The sequence below is a fragment of the Prionailurus viverrinus genome, chromosome D1, assembly GCF_022837055.1.
Source record: "Prionailurus viverrinus isolate Anna chromosome D1, UM_Priviv_1.0, whole genome shotgun sequence".
Lineage (NCBI taxonomy): Eukaryota > Metazoa > Chordata > Mammalia > Carnivora > Felidae > Prionailurus > Prionailurus viverrinus.
Window position 1 is genome coordinate 11,038,753 of NC_062570.1, and position 26,692 is coordinate 11,065,444.

The window sequence follows — 26,692 nt, forward strand, 5'->3', positions numbered from 1 at the left end:
TGGTAATTCATATTTCCCCATCCTCAGAAGAGTGTATGTTCTAATTGTGGCCCTGTTTGGAAAGAGGGTGTGAGGGCAGGAGCAAGGTAAGAAAAGGGACGGGGGAGGAGTAGTGGATGCTCCCTTATATGGCAGTTCATGTCCTTCAGTCCATGTTTACTGAGCACCTACAATGGGCCAAGAAATGTTCTTGGTACTTCAGAAATGTTGCAAATTAAACAGCAGTGTCCCCATGCTCCTAGAGCTTACTCTCCTGAGTGAGATACACCTTTAAGAAATAAATGAATGTCAAATTAAATACATTAGGGAACCACATTCAGAATGACTGGGGTTGGGGGTTTGTGGAGAGCAATGTTAGCTCGCGTGGTCAGAAAGGCCTTTCTGAGGGATGATATTGGAGCCAAGACCTGCAGAACAGGACGGATAGGTTTGGGGGAAGGGAGTAACCAAGCAGGGACAAGCCGTCCAATACTCTTGGAGACTGGGAACAGGGAGGAAGCCACCATGACTGGAGTAGAGTGGGCAAAGGGAGTGTGGTCAGTAATGCCAGAGAACAGGTAGAGGTCCCAGGCCATGGAAAGAAATTGTTGCACTTCTCATTTGTTATACCTGCAAGGATAGAGATTTCAAAGCATTTCTGGGCATGTGCATTCTAAATCCTCTTAGGACATTCTTCAGGGTCAAAACTAATATATTCTGTAATGGATAAAGCCTGCTTCTTCCTGTTCTGTCCACTTCTACTGCCATGAGAGCCCACACAGTTTCAACCCCATGCCTTTGCATAGACCCTAAAAAATGCCAGGAGAGTGAAGTTTCCTCCAGTCCTGGGGGTGATGGAGAGCAATATTCCCCACCACCGGCTCCCGTGTGGAAGAGAGGGAGTCTCCGCTTGGTACCAGTTCCCCTGACCATTACTCTACTCTGAAGTCTGGAGTTGTGGCTCATTTCTCCAGATTTTTGATCCAGGTCTTTGAGGCAGGGGACCAGGGGATTGCCACTCAAAGGTTAGAAGAGGGATCTAGCATTCTCTAAGAACGGAGTCTCCTTGAATTTGCCTCCTGTCAGGTCAGCAGACATCACACAAGTAAATCACGGGACCCTGTCTCGTTGGCTTCTGCAAGAGCCTGCCCCCTTTCCCCTCTTCTGTCTGCCTGTCAAGGCCTGGCCTCATCTGTGCTCACTCCATCTCATTCTGTCAGTGCCCAGAGGTTTGTGATTCCATATCTATGACATGTTTGGATCCACCCTTCTCTTCCCATTCCAGCTACACCTATCCAGGTTCAGGCTTTGGTTGACTCTCTCCTGAATATTTTCTGACACTTTGAATTGTTCTCCCTGCCTCCAGCCATTACCCTTTCATACCTGGGCTCCCTACTGCTGCCAGTGATTTTTCTCAAACACAGATGTAATCATGTTCCCTGCCACTTAGAAACCTTTGAAGTTTCCCCCAATGTGTCTATTAAAGGATAACAGTGAAATCCCTTGGTTTGGTTTTCACACCTGGACCCCACCTCTTACTTCTAGTTTTATGTACCACAGTACACATTTTCTGAGGCATCTGACTACTCTCTATTCCCAAACCATTATTAGTTTCTGTGGTTCAAGCTCCTCTAATTAGAATGGGGTTCTTTTCTCTATCTCCAGCCTCGCCCCCACTTCCTGCTACAGCCACCTGTAAAATTCCTACCCATTTTTTTTCAATGTTTATTATTTTTTATTTTTGGGACAGAGAGAGACAGAGCATGAACGGGGGAGGGGCAGAGAGAGAGGGAGACACAGAATCGGAAACAGGCTCCAGGCTCTGAGCCATCAGCCCAGATCCCGACGCGGGGCTCGAACTCACGGACCGCGAGATCGTGACCTGGCTGAAGTCGGACGCTTAACCGACTGCGCCACCCAGGCGCCCCCCTACCCATGTTTTAAGGTCTAGTCAGAAAAGGAGATTGTCTGCATTTCGGGCACTCTGGGAGGAGAGTTACACTCCCTAGTGCATCATGTGCTGGTTGAAAGCCCAGCTGTGGATTTAGACCCGGCTCACCCATGTACTTGCTCTGTGACCTTAAACAAGGAATTGAATCTTTAATGGCTCAGTGTTTCCTTCTCTGTAAAATGGAAGGAATAATGATATCCTCCTCACAGGATTATCGTGAGGATTAAATAAATAATCTTTGTAAAAAATAACATCATGCACATAATACGTGTTGAATAACAATTTGTCAGTCAACAAATTTGTACTCAGTGCTCACCATATGCCACACTCTGTTCCAGCCCAGGTGTGAATAAGACAGGCAGCATCCCTCAAGGAACTGACAATAAGCATGTAATTGATTCAATTAGATCATTTTAGTTACTGATGAGAAGGGATAAAACAGGGATATGTGGTAAATACTGACTTAAGGTGTTGGGAAAGGCTACTTGGCACAATAATATTTTGGTTAGTTTTTATTACCTTTATCATAGTTCTTAATATAGCCTGTTGTTACTCTCTTCAGTTGGTCAAACATGAACCTGCCAAAAAAAAAAAAAAAATGCACTGATGTAAGGCACATTGGCTGCCTCCCCTTATGATAGAGGTTGTGACAGAAAGTGCTAGCCACCTGCTTCATAATCTGTTCTTCTCTCAGTTGTATTAATAAAACATGGACGTTATTTCAGGTGTCAGTCGAGCACATTTCCCAGCTTCCTCATAGATAGGTGTCTTAGTCAACCTGGGCTGCTATAACAAAATGCCACAGACTAGGTGACATAAACAACAACAGACATTTCTTTCTCACAGTTCTGGAGCCTGGAAAGTCCAAGATCAAGGTGCAAAAACATTCGATTCCTCATGAGGACTGTCTTCCTAGCTTGTAGACTGCCTCCTTCTCACTGTGTGCTCACATGGCCTTTCCTTGGTGCATGGGTGTAGAGGCAGATCTGTCTTCTTCTTTTTAATTTTTAGCATTTATTTTTAAGAGACAGAGCAAGACACAGCACAAGTGGGGGACAGGCAGAGAGAGGGGAGACACAGAATCCGAAGCAGTCTCCAGGCTCTGAGTTGTCAGCAAAGAGCCTGACGTGGGGCTGGAACTCATGGACCACAAGATCATGACCTGAGTTGCCCAAGTCGGCTGCCCAACCGACTGAGACACCCAAGCACCCCCATCTTCTTCAGGTGCTAATCTCATGAGGGTCCCACTGTTGTTACCTAATCTAACCCTAATTACTTCCTGAAGGCCCTATCTTCAACCACCATCACAGTGAAGGTTAGGGCTTCAATGTATTAATTTGGGGGAGACAGAGACATTCAGCCTATCACAATAGAAAAACCCATGTATTTCGATTCATGCCAATGATATGTAAGAGGAAGCTCTACTGTGAGACCTTCAGGAAAACTCCCTGAAAAAGGAGGGGTTGACACAGCAGGTGCACTTTTTGCCCTTCGTCCTTTGCCTTTTTGCCACCCTGGGACATAAGTGGCAGACTGAGGTCTGTTAGCCATCTTGTATCTACTAGGCTTCTCCCATCCAGAATAAAAGCACAGAAAGATTCTGGGTTTTTTAAGACAGTCTGGAGGCATCATACCAACCTGGATTCATCCCTTATTTCAGGAGAAAAGCAAGACTCCTAATTTGAACACAATTCCAAATGCACAGCTATTTGACACATCATTTGGATTCTCTCACTTAACTATAGAGCAGGTCATACCATTCTTTTCTTTTGTGATCTTCACCTTGCCTAATATGGTGCTTTGCCCATAGTATATGTTTAAGAAGTGCTTATTGAATTCTAAGCAACAGATTCTTATGCTCAATTTTTTTCATAAAAATCTAAAAAACTCTAGACTTTCTATTCCAAAATTTTTCACTCAGGGGGTATTTGCTGATCTCCTAATCCCTGGTCTTTAGGTGGTTAACATATCTTTTCTGTCTGAAACCTCCACTTACACTCCTCTTTTCATGATTACATGAACCCCAAGGTTATTACTTTTTCACATGTAGAATTTCCAGGCTCCTCTCATTCCTAGAGCCCTCAGACAGAGCTGAGACCTGGGCTAGCTTTTCTCCTCAATCTCTGGTCTCTCTGCCTTCTCCATCCCTTGCCTTCCTCAGATAGCTTGCACCTGAGCTCCCTTGAGACCAAAGTGGTACAGAGGGACACCTGTCCACCTTGGCATGAGGTGACTTGGATTCCATTCCTAGCTCTGCCTCTTACTTATTTTGTGACCTTGACCAACTTTACTTTACTTGTGTGCCTGCATGGTCCAGGCTCTCAAACAAAGATAAGGATTCATACTCATACCGGTTTGACATGTAGATTAAATAGCTTACTTCATTTTTGAAACCCTCAGGTATGTAATAAATAGTCTATAGATCCTTAATATTTAATATAATTTCTCTTGCTCTTCGTTCTAAAACTCAGTCTTCTCTCTCCAAATTCCTCACCTTCTGTAGCTTCTCTACTACTGGTCCTTATATTGGTAAGATTGTATTTGGTTGCAAATGACTAAAACCGCAACCAACGTAGCCTTTAAAAAAATTGAATCACCAAGTAAGACGTCTAGAGATGAGCAGTCCAGGACTTATACAGTCACTGAGCAGTGCCACCAGGGACCTGTGTCTTTACCTTTCAGCTCTGTCACCCATGATATGTAGAGTTTCATCATCATGCTGGTTGCTTCATGATCACAACATAGCTGTCCTGCCTTCAGGCCACGTATCTCAACTACGGGTGGGAAGAAGGGGAAGATTGTTGGGCAAAGGGCTTTCTGCTAATGGTGATTTCTCCTTTTATTCAAGAAGCCAGTCTCTTCCTAGAGATCCCCCTATATCTCACTGACCAGAACTGTGTTCATGGCTACCACTTGTTGCAAGAGAATCAAGAGAAATGAATATGTTTAGCTGGACACATTGTTTTTTGGGGGGAAACACTGCCTTTTTTTTTTTGTACATGAAGAAGGAAATAGAAATTTAATCAGGAATTAGCAGTAACCATCACAATCCTTTATACAAATACAGTTTAAAAATTGCTAAGCAACTCTACTCAGGTTTGAACCACTCAAATGATTTAATTAGAAACACATGATTTGGGCAGGGTTTGGGTTATTTTTTTTATAAACTTTATTTCTTAGAACACTTCTAGATTTGCAGAAAAATTTCAAAAAAAGGTACAGAGACTTTTTTATCTACCCAGTGCCTTGTTTTCCCAATTATTAACATTTTAAGTTAGTATGGTCCAGAGCCTGGGTGGCTCAGTGGGTTGAGTGTCTGACTTGGTTTCGGCTCAGGCGATGATCCCACAATTTGTAGATTTGAGCCCTGCATCTGGCTCTGTGCTGGCAGTGCAGAGCCTACTTTGGATTCTCTCTCTCTCCCTCTGTCTCTGCCCCTTTCCTGCTTTCACTGTCTCTGTCTCTCTACAAATAAATAAATAAAACTTTAAAATTTTTTCTTCAAAAAATAAAAATAAATTAGTATGGTGCATTTATTAATGTAAAATCAATATTGGCACACTGTTTTAAACTAAAGTCTGCAGTTTATTCGGATCCCCTTAGTTTTTACCTGATGTCCTTTTTCTGTTCCAAGATCCCATCCAAGGCACTGCATTACATTTAGTTGTCTCCTTAGGCTCCTCTCTGCTGTGACAGTTTCTCAGACTTTAATTGTTTTTGACGACTTTGAAGTTTTGGGGAGTAATGGTCAGGTATTTTATAGAGTAGCTCCCAACTGGGATTTGTCTTACACTTGTTTTAATGCTTAGACTTGGATTATGAGCTTTTGGGGGGAAGACCACATGGTCTAGTGCCCTTCTTATCACATCATGTCAGAAGTACATACCTCACCATGACTCATCACTGCTGATGTTGACCTGATCACTTGGCTAAGACAGCATTCCACTCTGAAGTTTTGCTTTTTCCCCCTTTCCATATTGTTTTCTTGGGGAAGAAGTCACTAGGTGCAGCCCACAGTTACAGAGTGGAGAGTTAAGCTCCACATCCTTGAAAACAGGCATCTACCAAATGATTTGTAATTCCTGTGCACCACGGATTTGTCTCTTCTCTTTATTTATTTCTTTGATAGTTTATTCATTTATTTATATCAACATAGGTTCGTGAATCTTCATTTTACACCTTGCATTATGATCCAAGACTCCTTTATTTATTTCCTGGCTCAAATTCTTCCAGCTTTGGCCATTGGGAGCTCTTCTCATTGGCTCCTGTGTCCCCTTAACGTATCCCCACGCGCGTGCGCCTGTGCATGTGTGTGTGTGTGTGTGTGTGTGTGTGTGTGTGTGTGTGTGTGTCACTTCCTTACTTTCTGGTGCTACAAGATGCCCTAGCCTCATCTCATACATTTCCTGCCCCAGCAGGAAACAACCATTTCTCCAAGGAGCCCTAACTCCTTTTGTTGGAGAATGGTATTAAAAACCAAGATCTGGCCATTAGATGTGCTCATTGTGGGCAATTCTCTTTAATTACAGACTTAAGACTTCCTTCCCTATCTCTCAAATGAACAATGGTTTTGCTCCTCTGCCCACCTCCAGTTTCTCTGTCTCCATCTCTGCCCACACAGAACTGAGATCAACAGGAATGCTAGGCCCTCAAAAGTTAGGCTGGAAAGAATATAAAAAAATAATAATAATAAAGAGGCATGGCTCTATAAATAATCCAGAAGTAATTTGGCTGGGAGGATGCTGAATTCACAGAACTCCCAAATGTTAGAGATATTATGTGGCCCAAACTTGCATGTTTCCAAGGCCCTCAGGGTCACGCAGCCATGATTAGACCCTAACTCTCCAGAGTCCTCTCAGTTGCACTGTTCCCTAAAACATTATGCTGGTCAAGCCCACTGATTCTTCCATCCCCTGGATGAGCACAGACCTGGCCACTGCCCTGATGTGACTTTTACCCAGCAGAAACCCCAGTTTACCAAGGGCCAAGCTAGATGCTGGCACCCAGCAGTGAATTTTCAGGGCTGTGTAATGGGAAGAAGCAGAGATATTAGACATCAGCTAGCCATGTAGACATCACCTGGGGACTCACTGGGGTAGGGAGGTGGCATCCATCATGCAGATAATGAGACGCCAACACGGGTGCTTTACATCAAGGGTCCCCTGGGTCCCAGCTGCCTCTGCCACTCCTACTAGAGAAGGAACACCCATTTGGGACATGAGGCTGTTTGGATGATGTTGTTTTTCTGATGTAACCCCTGTCTGTTTCTCCACCTCCTTTTTCTCTGCCTCCTTCCCTCCCTCTTGGGAGCAATTTATATGTCTCTGGCTCCTTTTAGATGGGGAGAGAGTGCTAATTAGCCCTCTGATTCATCCCAGGCCACCTGTCCCAGGGCTCTTGGCATTGAGGCCAGACTGGGTGTGGCCCCAAACTCTCCAGGGGCAGTGAATGTCCCAGGGGCTGGGACAATCCCCCATCTGACGTCTGGCCATGGATCCTGCAGTGTCATGGGTGGGAAGGAAGGAATAGTCTGCTTCAGCAGGGCCTGTCCCCTCTGCCTCCTTTCTGGTACACCATCCACACACGGGTAATTGGAGGGAAAGCCATTCCGACAGCCTTGGCGACTTTGACTTCATTTCTCCCCTCCAACTGAAATGCATTTTCTGTGAAGAGAATGTGTCAGTGATGAGTTTCCCAGAGGATGCTCCACCAGCTGATGTATCCAAGGAGTGGCTACCCCTTCTTCCTTCACACCACCACATTTCCCGATAGAACTCATATGGCTCCACGTCCCAGGGAGAAATCTTAGTGGAACATCTCTAAAGAGTTGTCTGTGCTTATAATTGCAACTTCTTCACCTCCCTTTGTCCCCTCCAGCACCACATCAGGCTTCAGCCTCTCTTCCTCCATAAAACTGCCCCTGCCAAGGTCCCAACAACCTCAAGGTCCACATTCAGTGTCCCTCCCTAGCCTCCCTACCATTCATTGTAGCTGGCCTCCCCTTTCTTGAATTGTTCTCTCATGGCTTGTGGGACACCTGGCTTTCCTTCTCCCCTGGTAGCTATTCCTTCTCGGTCTCCTTTGCTGGCTCCCACTCCATGCCAGATCCCTTCTCGTCTCTGTCCCACTCTCTAATGAAGTGAGTTATTAGCCCCATAGCTTAATGCTGTCTGTATGCTGAGGGTCCCTCACCTGTGCTCCAAATTCATCTATTTATTTATTTTGAGAGAAAGAGCACAAGCAAGGGAGGGGCAGAGAGAGAGAATCCCAAGCAGGTTCTGCACTGTCAGCACATATCCCAATGCAGGGCTCAAACTCAAAAACCGTGAGATCGTGAGCTGAGCTGAAATCAAGAGTGAGACGCTTAACCAACTGAGCTACCCAGTGCCCCAATGTGCTCCAAACTCAAATGCCAACAACTTAGTATCTCTGCTTGGAAAGCAAACCCCAGGCCTGGGGTCTCCTAATAAAATACAGACCACTGTACTAATTAGATGATTTTAAACATTATGACCAGACCCTAAGTAACTTTCTGCTCTTTATATTGACTTCTCAGTCCTTGGATTACTTGTCTGAGTATATAATGATTAATGAAGATAATAATAAGAGCAACTAATGGTTACTGATTTCTTACTATGTGCCAGGCACTGTGCCAACCACCTTTCATGCATCACTCCATCTAACACGATAGCATACCAGTGAAAGAGATATTTTTATTCTCATTTTGCAGCTCAGAACACTCAGGCTTAGGGAGATTAAAGCAACAGCAGAGGCAGAATGAAAAACCCTGGTTTGCTTGACTCCAGAGCCCAAACTCTCACTCTTGTTGCTCACTGCCTCTTCTCATTAACTCATACCACAGCTTTGTGCCAGAATCTTCTTGTTGATGTCACTCATCCCTCTGCTTCTAGGCCTGCCATGCCCTTTCACCTGGGAGTTTCATATGGGAGTTCCTGGATATGTCTCAGGCATCATAGGTGCCCCACAGTCCAACAACATAATTTTTGCTCCCTGAAAAATCAAGCACAAATGGTGCAGAAGAGAAGGGTGGAGGATTTACAAGGCGACAGTAGAGGTCCCAGGGGGTCTCAACCCTCGTCCACCAGCAATGCTTTGCCCAGGGAGAAGTCTGCCCAGGTCTGCAGCATCAGCACCACCAAATGTAATCAGATGTCAAAGAAGTCTTTCTTCTGAGTGCATGCAAACCCAGTGAGGACAGAGGACTTGGAATGAGATGGTATATCATTTACAGATTTCTCCAGAAGTCTGTCTGTCTATCCCTCCCCTTTCTTGGGCATGATTAGGGAAATTTTTATTTAGGCCCTATTTGAGAATTCCTAAACCATAAGATATTATCCTAGCACATCTCTGAGCCTAGTTATCATGGTTTTCAGTCTCGGTTCTGTGGGGCCCTAGGGTTCCAATAGAGTCTTGGCGCCTAGAAAAGCCCAAGTCGTCCACAGGAGCATCTTGTTATCTCTTATGTTGGGGTTTCATGGGTGATTTCATTCATTAAAAATGAAAAATTAATGGGAGCCTGGGTTTCTCCATTGGCTAAGCCTCTGACTCTTGATTTCAGCTCAGGTCATGATCTCACCTTTCATGGGATCAAGCCCCACGTTGGGCTCTGTACTGAGAGTGTGGAGCCTGCTTGGGATTCTCTCTCCCCCTCCGTCTCTGCCCCTCCCCTGCGTGTTCTCCTCTCTCTCTTCCCCTCTCCCTCTCCCCCCTCTCCCTCTCCATCTCTCTCTCTCTTTCTCAAAATAAATGAACTAAAAAAGAAAAAGAAAGAAGATTAAAAATAGAGAAATGAAAAGAGTTAAAAAGAAGGAATTCTATGCTTTTTAAAAGGATAAAAAGTATAAAAGACGACAGATCTTTTTTAAATTTCTTTTTAATGTTTATTTATTTTTGAGAGAGAGACACACATACACAGAGTGTGAGTGGGGGGGAGGGCAGGGAGAAGGAGGCACAGAATCTGAAGCAGGCTCTAGGCTCTCAGCTGTCAGCACAGAGCCTGATGTGGGACTTGAACTCATGAACCACGGGATCATGACCTGAGCTGAAATAAGATGCTTAACAAACTGAGCCATCCATGTGCCCCAAAAGACAACAGGTTTCAAAGTGAGACAGGCATGATTTGGCATCTTGATTCTGCACTTACTAATTAGTGGCATTAAGCCTTCATTTTTCACTCAGTAAAATAGGGACAATAGTGTCTACATCTCTAGGATTTAGGGAGCAGTGAGTGAAATAGCAGGTGAGAATTCCTAGCAGAGCTCTTGTCACGGAATGTTCAGGAAATGTTCAGTAAACTCCACTTTTCTTCCTTGTCTCCTCCTTGACATCTTGCTGTCTAATCACAGCAAAAGTGACTTCGGGTTTTAATGTGGGGTGGCTGCCCCTAAAGATACCATGTTTCTTTGGCATCTCTAGTCCTATAAGGTAGAACATTCAGTGTAATAAGCCAACGAGTCCTTGACCACCCAAAACAGCCATTCCAGAGCCCTGTCTCTGCTAAGCCTAGAACCTGCCTCTTGGGCGTGTTGTTGAGGGCCTCCCTGACTCTTCTCTAAGAAGTAGCCAGCTGAGGAGGTGGGTCTGATGGCCCCCCAAAGTCTGCGGCAGCACGCATAGAAAGATCCGAGCAGAAGGAAGGCAGTGTGGCTGCTAGAGATGGACACCCTGCAGGGACCAGAGTGAAAGCCTATCTTCTGACAATGAAAAAGGAATCAGAACAACTAGAAGGCAGGTGCAGACGCAGATTACAGCTCTAGGAAATTGTGATCAGTAGCCTCTGTTAAAGGAGGAAAGAAGGTGTATAATGCATTTTTGAGAAATGTCTACTAAAGGTGATTAATTTTTTTAAGAAATGATTTTGGCTCTTGATAGGATAGGTTTCAGTTACCTGGCTAGTTTGTGTAAGTTCGAACAGTGCCCAGATCAATGAGGCGTTACCCTACCGAAACCCAGTCCCTAGACTTGTGTGTCTGTTTTGAGCAAGGGGGGAGAATGGGGACAAGACTGTTGATGGATCTCAGTCCAAGGGGAAGATGCCAGGCTTCTTGGTGAAGCCCTCCAGCAAAGTCCAGGGATTGGAACCCCCCTCTGGAACCAAGCATGGGGGAAGGAAGGGAGGGAAGACATTCAAGCTTGAAATGGCAGGTGGTTAGGTCCAGAGCAAGGTGCGATTCCTTAGCTTTTATGTACCTTCAGTGAACAGAGATGGAAGAAAGGAACAAGCATCAAATTACCCATTTAATTATTTTTTAAAACTCTCTCTTCATAGGTCTTACATGGTTGCAGCACAGCATATCATTTATCCACAGGTGTGAAATTCGGGACAATGGTCCATCTGTGAGAAATGCTGAGGGCGTTCAAGTCCAATTGTGTTCTCAGACTTCCTGAGGAGCTGGGAGACTGAGGCCAACATACCTGAACACAGCACCACCCAGGAGCCTTGTAGCCTAAGGTGGGGAAACCCAAAAGCTTTCTCCTAGACTTGGTGGGGCACAGAGGGAGAAATTCAGGCTTCCACAGGCTCCAGGACAATGGCATACCACACTAGCCAAACATTTGTCCTTTGCTGGGGACACTTTGTGACACTGCTTCTTCTTCATTTATAGTCCCATCCAGTGGGACTCTAATCGGGGCTGCTGAGATGGGACCTAAATGTGCAAGCTTATAAAATTTGCATTCAGTTTCACCCTTCTCGAGGCTCTTGAGGCTTACTCTCTCTCTTGTGTTCTGACAGGCTCTCCTGCAGCAGGGAGAGGAAAAAGTGGCATTGGAGGCTATACCCACCAATTGTATGTAATAGCAGCTTATCTTATTTTTTGTCACATCTGTGAGTGAGTTATCATCACTGATGTGCTCATAATATGTGTGGTGGTTACCAGTTATTATAATGCCTTGTATCCCCACACAGTAAACATAAATGCGTGTGTGTTTATGTGTCTTTGCCTCCTCCTTTTGGCTACATTGAGAGAGAGTGTCTCAGGTGTGTGAGCCTCATCTGTCAAGGAGGTCGGGGCAGACAGACAGAAGCTGATGACAGCAGCACCCACATGATCCCGGGGATCCCTGTGCAAAATCTGAGCCATAAGGTCTTAAAAGCACAGGGCAGGAAACTGTGCCCCAGCAGGCCAGCCTCGGGGTCTTGCTCCTTGGGCAGGTCTGAGGACCCTGCGGCTGTCCTCTCCTCTCCCCTGATGAATATGGAGGAATCTTCACTTCCTGCTGACTGCTGGGGGGCTTTGTATCTCTCCACCATGCCCCTGCTCTCTGATCCGGTGTCACTCTTTTTATTATTATTATTCCTTCTGTGTTGACAAGTGATTTAAACACTTCACAGGAGAAAAGACAAAAGAGGGTGGGAATTGGTGGGGAACCTTTTCTTTGAATCCAGGAGGTTCGTTTTTCAGATTAGCAAATAAATGACTACAAGTGTATAATTAATACTAATAGGTTAATTAGAGAACATTTAGATCTTTCTAGAAAAAAAATTATAAAACCCAATGACTGTCTCCTGAGGCAAACCAGGAGTATTTATTGTAAAAAACCCTGTGTAGAAGAGTTTACAGATTACTCTGTCCCTTCTTCAGGGCTCCATGATTTCTATGAGTAGCTGGGTAATGGGGCCAGACTGGAGGAGGATTCTGGAAAGCACAGCCAGGGCTCCCTCCAGGGAGGCAGAACAGCTGCTGTAGGCATTGGGGGAGTCAGGGCCAGGGCTACCCTCCCCCACCCTGTCTCTCTGAACTCAGGCTGTCACCCTGCTTTTTCTGTTGGTCTCTGTCTCTGTCTCTGTCTCTTCTCTCTCTGTGCCTTTTCTGCTCAGCTGTGACTGTCACTCAGCCTGAGTCAACCTCTCCGTCCTCCAGACAGTGGGATTTCAGAAAGTGTCTGTGCCTTGACAACATTTACTGGCAGCAGAGTGGGGGGGGGGGGTAGCAGGAGTGGGGTGACAGGCTAGCACACAAGTCACGTTCATTCCAGCAGGCTAGCCTTCTCGGGCGAGACATGCTCTGGCTGGCCTGGAGGAGTGGCCCTGGGTCAGAACTTTCAGCTGAGCTCTGACTTCCACTCACTGAGCCGAGGACATGTGGGATGCAGTGGAAGGGGGATATGTGTTTAATCAGCCCTGGCAGGGTGAGGCCCGAAGCTGGGCAGGACAGAGGGAAACCTAGCCATCAGAGTCAGTTCCTGTTTGTTCGGGTGTAGCATTTCTGGAAGTGAAGGCCCAGGGCTCTGCCCCAAAGCCCTGCTGCCTTCAAGGCCTGTTGAGATGGATGATTGAAAAGCCCTGATGTGGTTTCAGTTTTGTCTTCCAAAAAGGTATGTTGGGGTCCTAACTCCCAGTACCTTGGGATGTGACCTTATTTGGAAATAAAGTCACTGCATGTGTAGTCAGTTAAGACGAGGTCACACTGAAGTAGAGTCGATCCTTAATCTGATATGATTCGTGTCCTTGGAAAAAGAGGAGACAGGGGCGCCTGGGTGGCTCAGTCGATTAAGCACCCAACTCTTGATTTCGGCTCAGGTCATGATCTCATAGCTCATGAGTTTGAGCCCCTCATTGGGGCTCTACATTGGTGGCACGGAGCCTGCTTGGGATTTTCTCTCTCTTCCTGTCTCTCTCTCTCTCTCCTACCCCCTGCCCAAAATAAATAGACATACTTAAAAAAAAAAAAAAAAAAAGAGGAGACAGACACAGAAAAGATGACCCTGTGACAGTGGAGGCGGACGCTGCTGTGATGCTGCACATGCCCAGGGATGCCTAGGTTTGGTAGAAGCCACAGGAAGCAAGGAAGGAGCTTCCCCTAGACTTTTGAGGAAGCATGCTCCTCCCAACACCTTATTCTGGCCTCCAGGACTCTGAGAGAATAAATTTCTGCTATTTTAAGTTACCAAGTTTGTAGTGCTTGGTTACAATAGCTCTAGGAAACTAACGTATAGCTCTTAGCAGCCACCCTGACTCACTGACTAGTAAGACCTCAGTTCAGTCTGAGAATGAAATCTCAAATCAAATACCTGGGAGAAAATAAGCAGGTCTCAGAGTGAGCACGCAAGGAATTGTACCATGGAAGGTTCAAGAGCCAGCCCCCTGCTGTCCCCCAACCCTCAGGATGTCTCGCTGCCTACTTGGACAGTCAGTATGTCCTGAGAAGGACCAGGTGAACCCTGAACAAGAGAGAGACCATCTCAGGAGTTTGGAGAAAAAGAAACCAACATTTTCTTTCATTGTCTCATTTGTATTTTTAATGATAATAGTAACACTTACCGTCTACTGAGCATTTGCCATGCAAAGGCGTTATGAACTATGTAAGGGTGTTCTCATGCGTGGCTGCCCCTGAAGTTAGCTCTGCAGCTCCTGAGGGTTCACAAAAGAAGACGTCTTTCTTTTGCACCAACCCAGTTTGTCAAAATTGAGGAAAATGAGGGAAGGGTGGTTACTTTTCAAAGTTTCACACAGTGCCCTGTTATTAAAACTTATCCCACCACCATTCCCTTCGCATACAGCCAGTGGCTCACCCTAGTTCCCACTTTCTACAAAGTAGTTTTTGAGTTATTACTATTTTTTAAGTTGGTGCTGCTTTCATCAGCTTGAAACAAACAGAAAAGCTACCTTTGATGAGAGAAGGTCCAGAAAGAACTAGAAAGTTACACGAGATACCGTTCACATCCCATTAAAAACAGGTGATCTGAGGACTCCTCTCTTGGGACCCCTACTCAAGTGGAGGGGGAGGAGCAGGTAGGACAGGAAATCCTTGGGAATAAATGGCAAACCCATATCCCCACCTTCTTCTGTTTCTCCATGAACATGGAGCAGAAGAGACTGAGGAGGTGGGGGCGGGAGAAGAAAGAGAAACACCAGCTTGCCAGCCAGTGCCCACACCTACCACATACTGAGGTTGTCACCCTGCCAAGGCCTGTCCAGGGCAGGAACCACTCAGGGAGCAGAGACAAGCCTGCTCTGGGGCTGAGTAGAGATGATATTTCTCAGAAAGGGGGCCAGAAAAGGAGGATGGGTGATGTTCCAATGCAGATTTAAATTTTGCAAAATGGCCTCCTCCTCTGGCAAAATCATCCCCCCACCCACGGTGACACCTCTTCTTCCCCTAATGGGTCTGCTGCAACGCATCACCCTGTCAGACCCAGTCACTTCACCTTGCAGCCAACATGTACTTTATCCTCAAAATGTAAATTGTGAAGCAAAAAATTGCAAATTGCACCAGGGGTTTGAGGACAAATGTAATAATGCCTATTCGTGTAAGATCAAAACTGTATGAGGAATTATAATGTGTAAACTGTTAGCAACTGCAACATGTAAACAATAATACTTATTATTATCACTGTAGACTTCCAAATATCACTCGGGCTTTGGGAACTATAAGGAACATTTCTAGGCTGTGAAGGATGGGAGAGCCTCTCATTCTAACTGCCAGTCCTTCCTGATTTGACAGCCCAGCCATAACCTACATTTTCAACTTGCAGAAAAAGGAAAATGCAGGTCGAACCCCAGGAGGGAAACCAAAGGAAAAGAGGATCGAGGGAAGTTGCTAGAATCCAATTGCAGGGAAGTGATTTGATTTTCTGTGTTGAGTTAAAGGTGTCAGGACCAGAGAGGAGGTATATCAACAGTTGTTTTGTTTGCCCAACAAAAGGAGATTGTGTTAGACCCCTGCTGACCCACAGCTAATCCCATCCCCAAAGGCCTAGGAAAAAGCTGTTTGCTGAGTCTGTGAGCACTATTTGCACCTTCAGGCTGCAGCAAACAGGTACTAGACCAGAGCCAGCTCAGAGACAGCCAGCCCCCTCCCGCAGCCGGAAAGCTACCAGGAAACGCCTAAAGGGAAGAGCTTCATTAGCCACACTGCTAGAGAAGCCAATCACAGGATCCCATTCAGACAGAGAGCCAATCACATTCTCTGGACAGGACATGGGCCAATCGTCTCTCTTCCCCCACCCATTCCTTTCCATTCCGAGCCTTGGCCTACTGGGGCTTGTTTAGCAGCGCCAGTGGCCAGAGAAGCTGGAAGGGAGGGGCTGTTGAGGACCCCCAACCCAGGGCAACCTAAGGAGCAGACTCTGGCAGAAGGGCTGGGCACAGATATGGATGGTAAACTCCAATTCATCAATTCCACAAATGTACAGCTACTGGGTACTGCCTCTGTGCCAGGCACTGGAGATAAGAGACACAACGTTACTCTAGAAGAGCTGAGTCTAGTCGAGGAGACAGAGAAGTAGACAAATACAGCCTTTGCATGAGAATGTGATGAAAGGCAAGCCAGGGCACAAGACGCTGTGGGAGAAGAGAAACTCATGGAAGCAGGGCAGCAAGAAACCGTCCATGAGGACCACAGTGGCACCCAGGAGCATACCATAGCCCCCTTAGGGCCTGCATCATAGCCTGAGACCCTCACCACACCATACCCATCAGTATTAGTGTGTGAGGGTTGCCATAACAAAGCCTGGCTGGCTTCAACAGCAGAAATTGATTTTCTCAGACTTCTGGAGGCCGCAAGTCTAATTCAGGTTGTGAACAGGGTTGATTTCTTCTGAGTCCTCTCTCTTTAGTTTGTGGATGGCTGTCTTCTCCCCGTGTCTTCAAATGGTCTTCCTTCTATACAAAGCTTTGTCCAAATGTCCTCTTCTTATAAGCACACTAATCATACTGGATTAGGGCTCACCCCTATGACCTTCATCTCCAAACACAGTTGCTTTCTGAGGTACTGGGGGTTGGGATTTCCACATACGAATTTGGGGAGGGCACGTCAGCACATTACACCATCATTTTTTACAACTGTTGTGAAGCTGCTATTTAGCCACTGTCTTCCCCAAAGCACACAGTGACCGTTAGCTTTTTGTCTTCTAAATCTTCTGTATTAGGTGCCAGGCTGACTCAAACCTGGACCCACTCCTGTCGCATGAGAGGGATGGAGAAGCCCTGCATCTGGTTCTTGAAGTGAAGGCCTTCATCACTCTTTTCCTCAAAGAGCTGCATGTCGATTAGAGTCTTGGAACAATCGCTTTCCACTGCTCATTGGCCCAGCTCACTGGCCTCTTGCCCAAGGTATTTGAGAAGTCACTTTATCTACAATAAGAACTGGTGTTGCTTTTGGAGCTGGCAGGGAGAGAGCCAGTGAAGTGGCCATCCATCAAATGAGGCCCACACAGGCTGGCCTGAGCCCCTGCGGAGGGTGCCAGATGTTCTAATCTGTCACCATGGGTCACAGGGGGATAGTCTTTGATCGCTGAGACCCTAAGGCAACACAGCAGGACTCTGCACAGTCTGTGTGAAGATAGGGGAGGCACCTGGTCTTCGTTCCATAGCCCAGTGTGATGAAGGGTTATGGGACTTTACTAGGAGCTGAGAACCAAGGAGAGAAATGAATGGGCTGCTGGCTGGGTCCTCAAGGAGCTTACATTCTCCTGGGGAAGACTGTCCACCTAAGAATGCATTAGGTTCTGGCTGAGTTGCTTGGGGGTTCAGAGAGGCTTCCAACAGGAGCTAATGCCTGAACAGAATTTGGAGGACCACTGGTGCTAGGCAGCTCTGTTAATGGGGCCAGAGAGTAGAGCAGGATGGTCCAAGCAGTGAGGGAGGAAGTGGCAGAAGTGGGATCGGAGAGATGGCCAGGAGGTAGAGGGATAAAAAAACCATGCTAAGTGGTTTGGACATTTCCTGTGAACTTTCAGACTGTGTTGGGGTCACTGGGGTCTTTTGTGGTGCCTTGGGATAAGGAGCAAGACTGAGCAAGTGAGACACTCATCAAGGCATCTTGGCTCTGTCCTCTTTTGATTATTGGGATTTCATTTGAAAAAGAAATGTTGTAAAGCTTAAAATCAGCAACTACTATTGCATTAGCTATTAGAGAGTCCTTGTGGGATTCTCAGCACAGAACGGTATGGTGACGGTGTGGAATCTGAAGCCGGGGTTGGGGGCTGCCACAGGCCTGGAGGCAGGGGCAACAGATAAGAGACTGGTGTAATCGTCCAAGAAAAGAAATAGAAAGGAATTGAGAAATTGGAGAAAGGGTTGGGAGGTGAAGCTGATTACACTTGCTGTTGATTTAACATGGAGAGTGTAGGGGAGAGAAAGGTCTTCAGTGCTTCCTGAGTTTATTGCCCAGGTGAGTGGGTGCACGCTGGTACCTTTAACTGGTCAAAAGAGTGGAGGGGAGGGAGCTTATTTGGGCAGACACATGAGGAGTCAGGTGCTGGCCATGTGGACTTCAATGTGCCGTTGGGACACCCAGGTAGAGCTGTCTAGGCGGCCATGTAATTAAGTCGTCTGAAGTCTCGATATATCCCAGCCTGAATAGAATGCCTTGCATATTGCAGACAGGTGCCAGTGACTGCATATTTTTAATTTTAAAATTCATGTACGAAGTCTTCAGGGTTCTCTGTAATGTCTTCTATAGCTACTTTTCAATCTTACCTCCTTTATACTTCCCAAAAGTATATGAAATTAGAATAGGCCAGCCTTCCCTGTCCACAAAGGCTCTGCTCAGCCAGATCAGCTTCTTAACTGTTTCCCAGTATACATCTCTTTGGAACCTCTGGAACAGATAGAGAGATAGTGGAGAGATAAAATGGATATCTCCAACATTGTGTTCTTAGAAAATGTAATGAAAGGTATGATACATGATGCACCGTTTCTCCATTTCTGCAGATGCCCTTCTCCCACTCCTGTCTATGTGGCATGACTCACTCCACCAAAACCTCGTGCTGGTTCCATTTTTTCCACAGATCCTCTGACTCTGCTCGCTTAAGGATGTTGAATCGCAGGTTAGTTTGTAGCAAGCATCTGCAAGTTTGTAGGGGAAGATTCATTCTTTAGAATACACTTTCGGTTTCCATTTGCCCAGAGACTTACCATCGGGGCACCCCAGCCCCACAGCCCTGGGCACAGTTGCCCTCGTCTAGTGATGGGGAGCTTCCCCACTCATCAGGATACTAAGTGCTGTCAGGGAGCTAGGGCACCTTGTTCTGGGTCAAAGGCATCTAGCTCATCCGAGGTCCTGGACCCCACCAGCCTGTCTGCTCTGTCAGGGTCTGTTTATAACCTGTGGGTGTTTGTTGACCACATCCCAGTACTGCTGGATTTCCATGGCCACGTGCTGAGCTCACCTTCCCCTGCCTTACTTTTAGTCTGCCCCTACTCCCAGGTGGATTCTAATTCTCCAGCCCTGGGCAAATGCTTAGCAACAAAACCCAAGAGCCCAGGCCTCTTTCCAGCACTCCAAGCAGCATCTCCTTCTGCAGAGTCCTACCTCTTCAGCGGGTGATAATGTACTTTATTCATTGAGGAGCAAACACAGAGGATTACTGAGTTCTCCAACTGTGGACAGTGTCTCTTCCCTACATCCACTGTCCCTTCTGAGTTACTCCACTTTTCAGGGTGCCCAAGGAACCCCAAGGTGACTGCTGCGTAGATGGCTGCCTCTTCAGGGGCAGTCAAGGTGTTCAGCTCATTTTCTTTCCATGCACTGTCTTGCATCCGAGCAATAGGGATTCTTTCTACCCCTCCCAAGTAAAAGAATGATTTATATGGCCCACATGGTATACTTGTAAAATACACACAAGGCCTGATAAATTATACAGTATTTATTATCCTACTAAAATGATACCCTTTGCTTAATTAAAGTAGCCATATGCTGTAGTGCAAATCATTCTCATTCATTAAGATCCCAAAATATGTTAAAAAAAGAAAAACAGCCAGCAGCAGTTAGGAAGAATACAATAAGATCACATGGTTTTGAGGCCATAACTGCATTAAAAATAGCCTCACTCTTCAGGGTGATGTTTTACCAAACATGGCCATCCCTCCATCCATTCATTTTTTAAGCAAATAGGCGTTGAGCACCTGTGCTGCCAGACAGCTTCCAGGTACCTGGGACACTACCTGGCCTCTGTCCTCAAGGGGCACACAGGCTAGTGTGAGAGAGAGACCAGTAAACAAGCACCACAAGCAGGTAACTGGCTATGTGAGCCACGTTAGAGGCTCATCTAACCTAGCCTTGTTGGGCCAGGAAGGTTTCCCAGAGGAGGTGCTATCTGGGTTACATCCTAAAGGATAATTAGGTCTGGGAAGTGTTCCAAGCTATTCCCTTTTCCGTTACCTTGTTTATTTTCTTCTTAGTGATTAACAGATCACAAATATAGGTTTATTTTTTTTTATTTGTTTACATGAATATTTTCTGTCCCTCGCCCTTCCCCTTACCACCTGAAGATAAGCTTCAGTAGGGTGCACGACTTTCCCATCTTGTCCAGTGTTTTTCCCCCAGCACCTTTCATAGTGACTAGCAAATAAGAGGGCCTCACATAGATCTCCTGAATGAAAAAATGAACACTGACTAAAGAGTAGCATGTGCAAAGGTCCAGAGCTTTGCGTGCATAGGAGGTGCTCTGAAAAGGGCAGAAGCCATCATGCCATGTTGCCCAGCGCTTCATGCCAGTCCCCATCACCTCTGTTACACTCCTCCACAACACACCCTTCCACACACTCGCCCCTTTCCCACAGGAACTGGCATTTTCCCTGGCTAGAGTAAATAAGCACATTTGCATCCTGGAACAACAGCAGCTATGTTTCTCCATGACCTTGGGGGTTAATGGCCATTGGCTTCCGGGTACCATCTGCAGGGAACTACGGAAAGAACAAACTCAGCTGTGACCACCTGGCAGCTTCACTGGCACCGAGAGCCACGATGGAGTCCCCCCTCCCCCCACCACCACACCCTCACTGTTGGGAAGCTGTGTCCAAGGTGGGAACCACACTGAGGCCAGAGTCAGAAAAATCTGGGTTCAAATCCAACCTTTCCTGTCTTGGGCAATGTACTTAATCTCCCCGAGCCCTTTCTCTATCTTTAAAACGGTCATCAAATTACCCCCTTCATGAAACTTTTAGGGATTAAATTCAGGAAATTAGGGGAAAATTCCTCAATTCTCTAAGACTCAGGTGCCTCATTAGTTAAATGCAGATAATGGCTAAGAGTATCTGTCTCGCAGGGTGATTGTGAAGTTTACATGAAATATTGGAGATAAGACTGCACATGTGTGATTGTTTGTGTCCAGGAGAGAGACCAGAAGTGTCCTCCAGATCATCTAATAATAGCAGTCACATTTACTGAGTGTATACTGTATGCCTGGCACTTCAAATTTAATACCTAAAGTTTCTCTCAAGCTGGATTATTCCCAGGTTCCTGTCATGAGGGAGGGGAGGAAAAAGAAAGAATTTCTTGCCAGTTTATCTTGAACCTAACTTACATATATATATGAAGACCTTAAAACGTATATGAAATCCGTTAGATGGATTGTGGCAGATTGTATTTCCCCAAAACAGCCATGACAATGCTATCCATTCTGCATGTCCTTCTAGGACCTTCCACATATTTCCCTATCAAGAAGTGGGGTCTGTGCCTCATCCCCTTAAGTTTGCATGAGCCATTGGTTTCAACCAGGTTGGATAATTCCAGAGCCCATGTTTTTATGGGATGCTGATACGTGGGACTATTTGTAAGCCTTTTTGATGAAGCAGTGGCCCTCTATTGGGAAGGAGGAAAAAATTAAGCTGGAATGGCAGGCCAGGGCCAGATTAGGAGGCCTTGAATGCCGTCCTTTGATCACTTAGTGACACACACAGCCAGGTACCGCCTGAACTACTATTTACATAGTGATTTTCCTTAAATCAAATTTAAAACTATTCCTTTAAAAAAAAAAAAAAAAGAAAGAGGGGCGCCTGGGTGGCGCAGTCGGTTAAGCGTCCGACTTCAGCCAGGTCACGATCTCGCGGTCCGTGAGTTCGAGCCCCGCGTCGGGCTCTGGGCTAATGGCTCAGAGCCTGGAGCCTGTTTCCGATTCTGTGTCTCCCTCTCTCTCTGCCCCTCCCCCGTTCATGCTCTGTCTCTCTCTGTCCCAAAAATAAAATAAACGTTGAAAAAAAAATTAAAAAAAAAAAAAGAAAAAGAAAGAATAGGGGCGCCTGGGTGGCTCAGTCGGTTAAGCGTCCGACTTCGGCTCAGGTCATGATCTCGCGGTCCATGGGTTCGAGCTCCGCATTGGCCTCTGTGCTGACAGCTCAGAGCCTGGAGCCTGTTTCAGATTCTGTGTCTCCCTCTTTCTCTGACCCTCCCCTGTTCATGCTCTCTCTCTCTGTCTCAAAAATAAATAAATGTTAAAAAAAAAAAAAAGAAAGAAAGAATAATAATCACAGGTTTTATGTCCCATTTATATTTATCTAACATACATAAAATAAGCATTTACCTCCTTTTTAAAAAAATGTTTGTTCGTGAATCCCACAATAGAGTGCTCCTGCACCACCAGGGCATCTGTATCCCATTTCAGAATCAGGGTACCTGGCAATGCAGAGCCACCGTACATCCAGAACAAAGAGAAGATCAAAGGGACCTTTTAGGAAAACTGACCTGCTCTTGGTAAATACCATTGGCAAACACATTCCAAAGACTTGTCAGTGAAAGGTTTTCTGGGAGGCATGGGTAAATCAGCTGTGGTCCTCATCCCTGGGATCTATGTGGTCTGGGAGCATGGAGTTGTGTGCTGGTGTGAGAAGCACAGGAAGAATGTGGAGCCCCTTCTTGGAGTGAAAATTTAGCTTATTGGTAAATAATTTAAAACAGTAGAATTATATTATGGATATATGAAGTTTATAGCAAAAAAAATCATAGGAATGTTGAATAAAAAACAAGAAAAACTGAGGAATATCACCCTAGGTGTGAGCAACTTGGGGACCCATCCAGAGCAGAGGGGCTCATGGTTCCTTCCTTTAGCCCATGGTTCTGAACCCTGGCTCCACATCAGGATCATCTGAAGATGACCTGGACCTGGACCTGGACCTAGACCTAGACCTCTGAGGATGGGGCCCAGGAATTGGTATTTTTAAAGGCTCCTTAGATGATACTAATGGGCAGTCAGGATTGAGAACTATTATTGAAGGGGTTCTTTGGTGAGAAAGTGCAAGGATCCCTGACAGCATCAAGGGACTGGTTAGGAGGCTGTTCTGTAGTCTAAGGAAAGCCCACATATTTTCATCATATATGGTAGAATCTTTGCACAGTTACTTGTGGCACCCCTACAACAGAGGCATGCACAAGCAGTAGCAAATGCACATGAACTGGTAAGTGTGTATGTGCAACCAGCACACGAGCCAGGCCTCTTTGTCAAGCAAAGTCACTATAATGTGTCTGTGGGACAAAGCCATGAGACCAAGAACTGGTGAGTCACCTACAGTCATTCTCCCAGACACACTAGTCAGGTTAGGCTGAACAATCCGTGGACTCAGACACTTCACACTTCCCTGAGGGATCTGTGAGGCTTTTGTTCATCCTCACTCTGGTCCTGCTTCCCCAGAGCCTGAAGGCCGGGCCCCCTTCTGACTTCCAGCTGAGAGCAGGCTCTCTGTCCTAGATCAGAGGGGCACTTGGCAAGGAACAAAAAGAAATTGCAGCCCAGCTCCAGGGCAATACTTTCCTAGCTTCACAGCTCGTTCTTCTTGCTCCCTGGGTCCCCAAACAAGGGGCCAGTCAGAAAGTAGAGCTCCACAACAAGGCAGCATTGTCCCCTGGGCCTGGGCTTCCCTGGGACTTGGGTGAGAGTAAGAGATGAGCGAACTCTCTGGCCACAGGGTCTAGAAAGAAGCTGGCACCTGGGGAAGAGCCATTTCCCAAGCAGCTGGCCAAGCTGGAGTCTTCCAGCTGATGTGGAGACATGCCCTGCCCTGCTGCCCTCTATCCCCTGAGAGTGCCTTCTCTCAAGCCCTCGCTTCACAGAACCCTCTTTTTGTGTGACTCTGACTTTCATTTACCCTTCCCTGCACAGCACCTCTAGCAAGTCGGAGGCCGATCTTAGAGAAGCACAGAAGGGGTTCTGGGGTAGGAGCTAGGCTCCCAGCTTGAGGTACCAGCTTCACCTCCTCAGAGATCACTGTCCGGAAGGGAAGACCCCAGCCTTCCCAATCCCCCAGACCGACAGCTGGCGTGAAATGCAGCCAAGTGTACTCCTCACCCTTGGACCCAACTCCCAGAAATGGTAGCTGCGTGTAGTAAGGAACTTTTGTGAGGTTCAGTAATTATGAGGAGGCCTCACCCTGATTTCCTGCCTGCGTTTTGCACTGAACATCAGTGAAGATCCAGGGCTCTTCCCTTAACCTTAAACCTGGCCACAAATGTCCTCTGTGCCACATGCTCATCATCCTCATTTTAGTGGACCTTTTTTTGGTTGCTCAGCATCTCTTATTTTTTCTGGAACCAATCTCCACCTACCACATACCAGTTAGGGTGTTTCAGGCTACAAGCTGAAAAACAAAAACAAAACCAGAAATTCAATATGAACTGGTCTAAAGACCAATGATGCCTGAGGAAGGGAGGCTTCAGGGTTGAATTGGTCCAGAGACTCCAGCTCTGTCTCTCTACCACATCCTCAGACATGTCCTCCTCTGTGGTTGGCTGACTGACTCCCCTCATGCTTGCACAATGTCTTTGGCATCCCCAGACTTCACAAACATACATGCAATACCCAGAAGAGAGAGAGTTTCTTCAGGTGGCCCGGCACTCTGCTAAGAGCAAGGGTACTCTTCTTCCAGCAGTCTCCAGAAAACTGACTTCAGGAACTGTAGGGACCTAACATCTAATGGGACCATATCTCTCTAGCTAGTGATTGAGATGTAGACCCCTGGCCTGAAATGAGCTAATCACAGAACTTCATCCCAATGGCCACAGTAGTTGGTCTGTGGATGGGCATAGAATCCAACCTAGGTTGATAATAATCCTTCTATAGAGATTTTCTAGCTGAAGATAAGGTTAAGAGCCACCTCTCTGTCTGGTTATCATACTATATGGATCTTAATTTGGTCGTGCCAGCTGTCCGTCACCTCTTCATGGAGAAACCATCTGAGTGAATGATGCTAATAATTAGACTAGTCAAGAGGCAGAAAGACAGTGTCCTGAGGAAGTGTCCATTCTAGACAATAACCCCTGCTGAAGACTGTTTCTTACATCTAACATACCCATTGGATGTTCATTCTAGCAACTAGATAAGGCCCAGGATCAGCCCATCATCTGTGTGCAAATATTTCTCTCTCAGCAATGATAGGAAGGTTTCTGAGTCAACTGCTCTGGGATATCTAACCCACCAGTCTCCAAAGACAGTCAACCTGATCATTTTCTTGCAAAGTACACATTCAGGGGGGCTGTTTACTACCCAGAGCAAACGGATCTGAATCCATGAAATGCCAGCAAGCATGAAAGAGGGAGCATCTCTGCAATACAAGAGACTTGGGCAACAGCCACACTGCCCAGCACACACTTCATCCCACCTTCTAGAACAGGCAGGATTTATCCCACAACTTGGATTGTAAACATGAGAAGGATAGGGTACCCATCAGCTGAGGGTCACAAAGGAGGCAGTGTTAACAGTGGCCCCATGTTTTCTCTTGCTTTGTTTTTATTCATTTAGTCAACAAACATTTTAGGATATAAGAATACCTTAAAATAATATTTTACCTTTACTTTTGTATTTCTCTGTGCTGTCCTTTCTCCCTTTCTCTGGTTTATTTTCCATTCTCCCCCCAGCTCCATGGTTAATCTTTGGCTCTTTTATTGTGATATCTTTGCTTCTTTCAATTCCTTCTTCTTCCTTGACAGATTTCCCCACATACTTTATGTTGTGGTTTCCCAATTTGCTTTACAAAACAGCTGTGACTGAGAGCCCTAAAATTTACTCCTGGACACGGAAGAGAACAAAACAGGAAACACAAAGAAACATGGCATTTTTCTTGGAAGCAAGTTTCTTGTGAGCTGAAAAATTCTGTAATCAGACCTATGGACAGAAGGTTAAGTGATAAGATTTCTGAAGTGATAAGATCAGCCTCTGAAGTCCCAAGCTCACCAACCAGGAAAAGAGTAGGGCCTTCTAGAGAAAGGATTACCAAGAACCAGCCATTGGCATATGAGAATGCAGAAGATGGCAAGGCATTGGGGGCAGATATTAACCGCACTGAACTGTGAACTGGAAGCAGAACTACGCTAACTTGCTAAAGCTTGACTCAACCTGAGCTGGTTCATGTGTACCTTTTTGTTTTGTTTTTAAAGAAAAAAGTCAAAGGGGTTTTTTTTGTTTGTGTTTTTGCTTCTTGTAAGGAAAATCTTCATGAACTTGAAGTAGGAAGGAATTTATATGTCTTCTAAAACTACTGAACTGCTCTAAGTTCAGGAAGTGATGTCCTGATTGTGAAGTCCAAGGCTTCTTTGCAGCCTTCATCCTGCTTAGCTCCTCTGAAGCTTGCCTGCCTCCCAGCCTTTCCTCCTCCCTGCCTTTCCTTCTCCCTTCCTCCCTCCCTCCCTCTTTTGCTCCCTCCCTCCCTCTCTCCCTTTATTTTATTTTTTAGCTTTAAAAGCACTTCTTTCTGCATTCCCACCTTCCTGAAACCTTCTCCACCCCTGGCTTCTAAAAGAGTGATCTCTTCTGTCTCTGGAGGTTTTCTGTCTCTGTTTTTCGTCTAGGTCATCTTGCTGTCTTCTCTCCGCTAGGCTTTATTCCCCAGATACTGTTGTCTTTGTGCTTCCTCCCTTTCCATGCTGTCCTTCTATCTACCTCCTTGGCTTTCTTTGGTTACCACCTATGGAGGCGATCCTCAGATAGTACCTCCAACCCAGCCTTTCTCCCAAAGTCAAGACCCACATTTCTGACTGCCCAAAAGACATACTTATTGGAAGTTTCAAGCTTAAGTTGTTGAAAACACAA

General features: G+C 46.0%; 1 long non-coding RNA gene across 2 annotated transcripts in view; it reads left to right on the forward strand.

The window, feature by feature from the left end:
- LOC125176297 (uncharacterized) overlaps positions 1 to 26,692 on the forward strand; it is a 509,320-nt gene that overhangs the window by 450,907 nt on the left and 31,721 nt on the right. The window contains exons 1-2 of one of the 2 annotated variants that reach the window (XR_007156210.1): positions 11,278 to 11,402; positions 16,823 to 17,006. The exons of the other annotated variant lie outside the window; for it this stretch is intronic. This is a non-coding gene — a long non-coding RNA (uncharacterized LOC125176297). Of the gene's footprint in view, positions 1 to 11,277; positions 11,403 to 16,822; positions 17,007 to 26,692 lie in introns of those variants that run through there. 2 annotated transcript variants of the gene reach the window in all.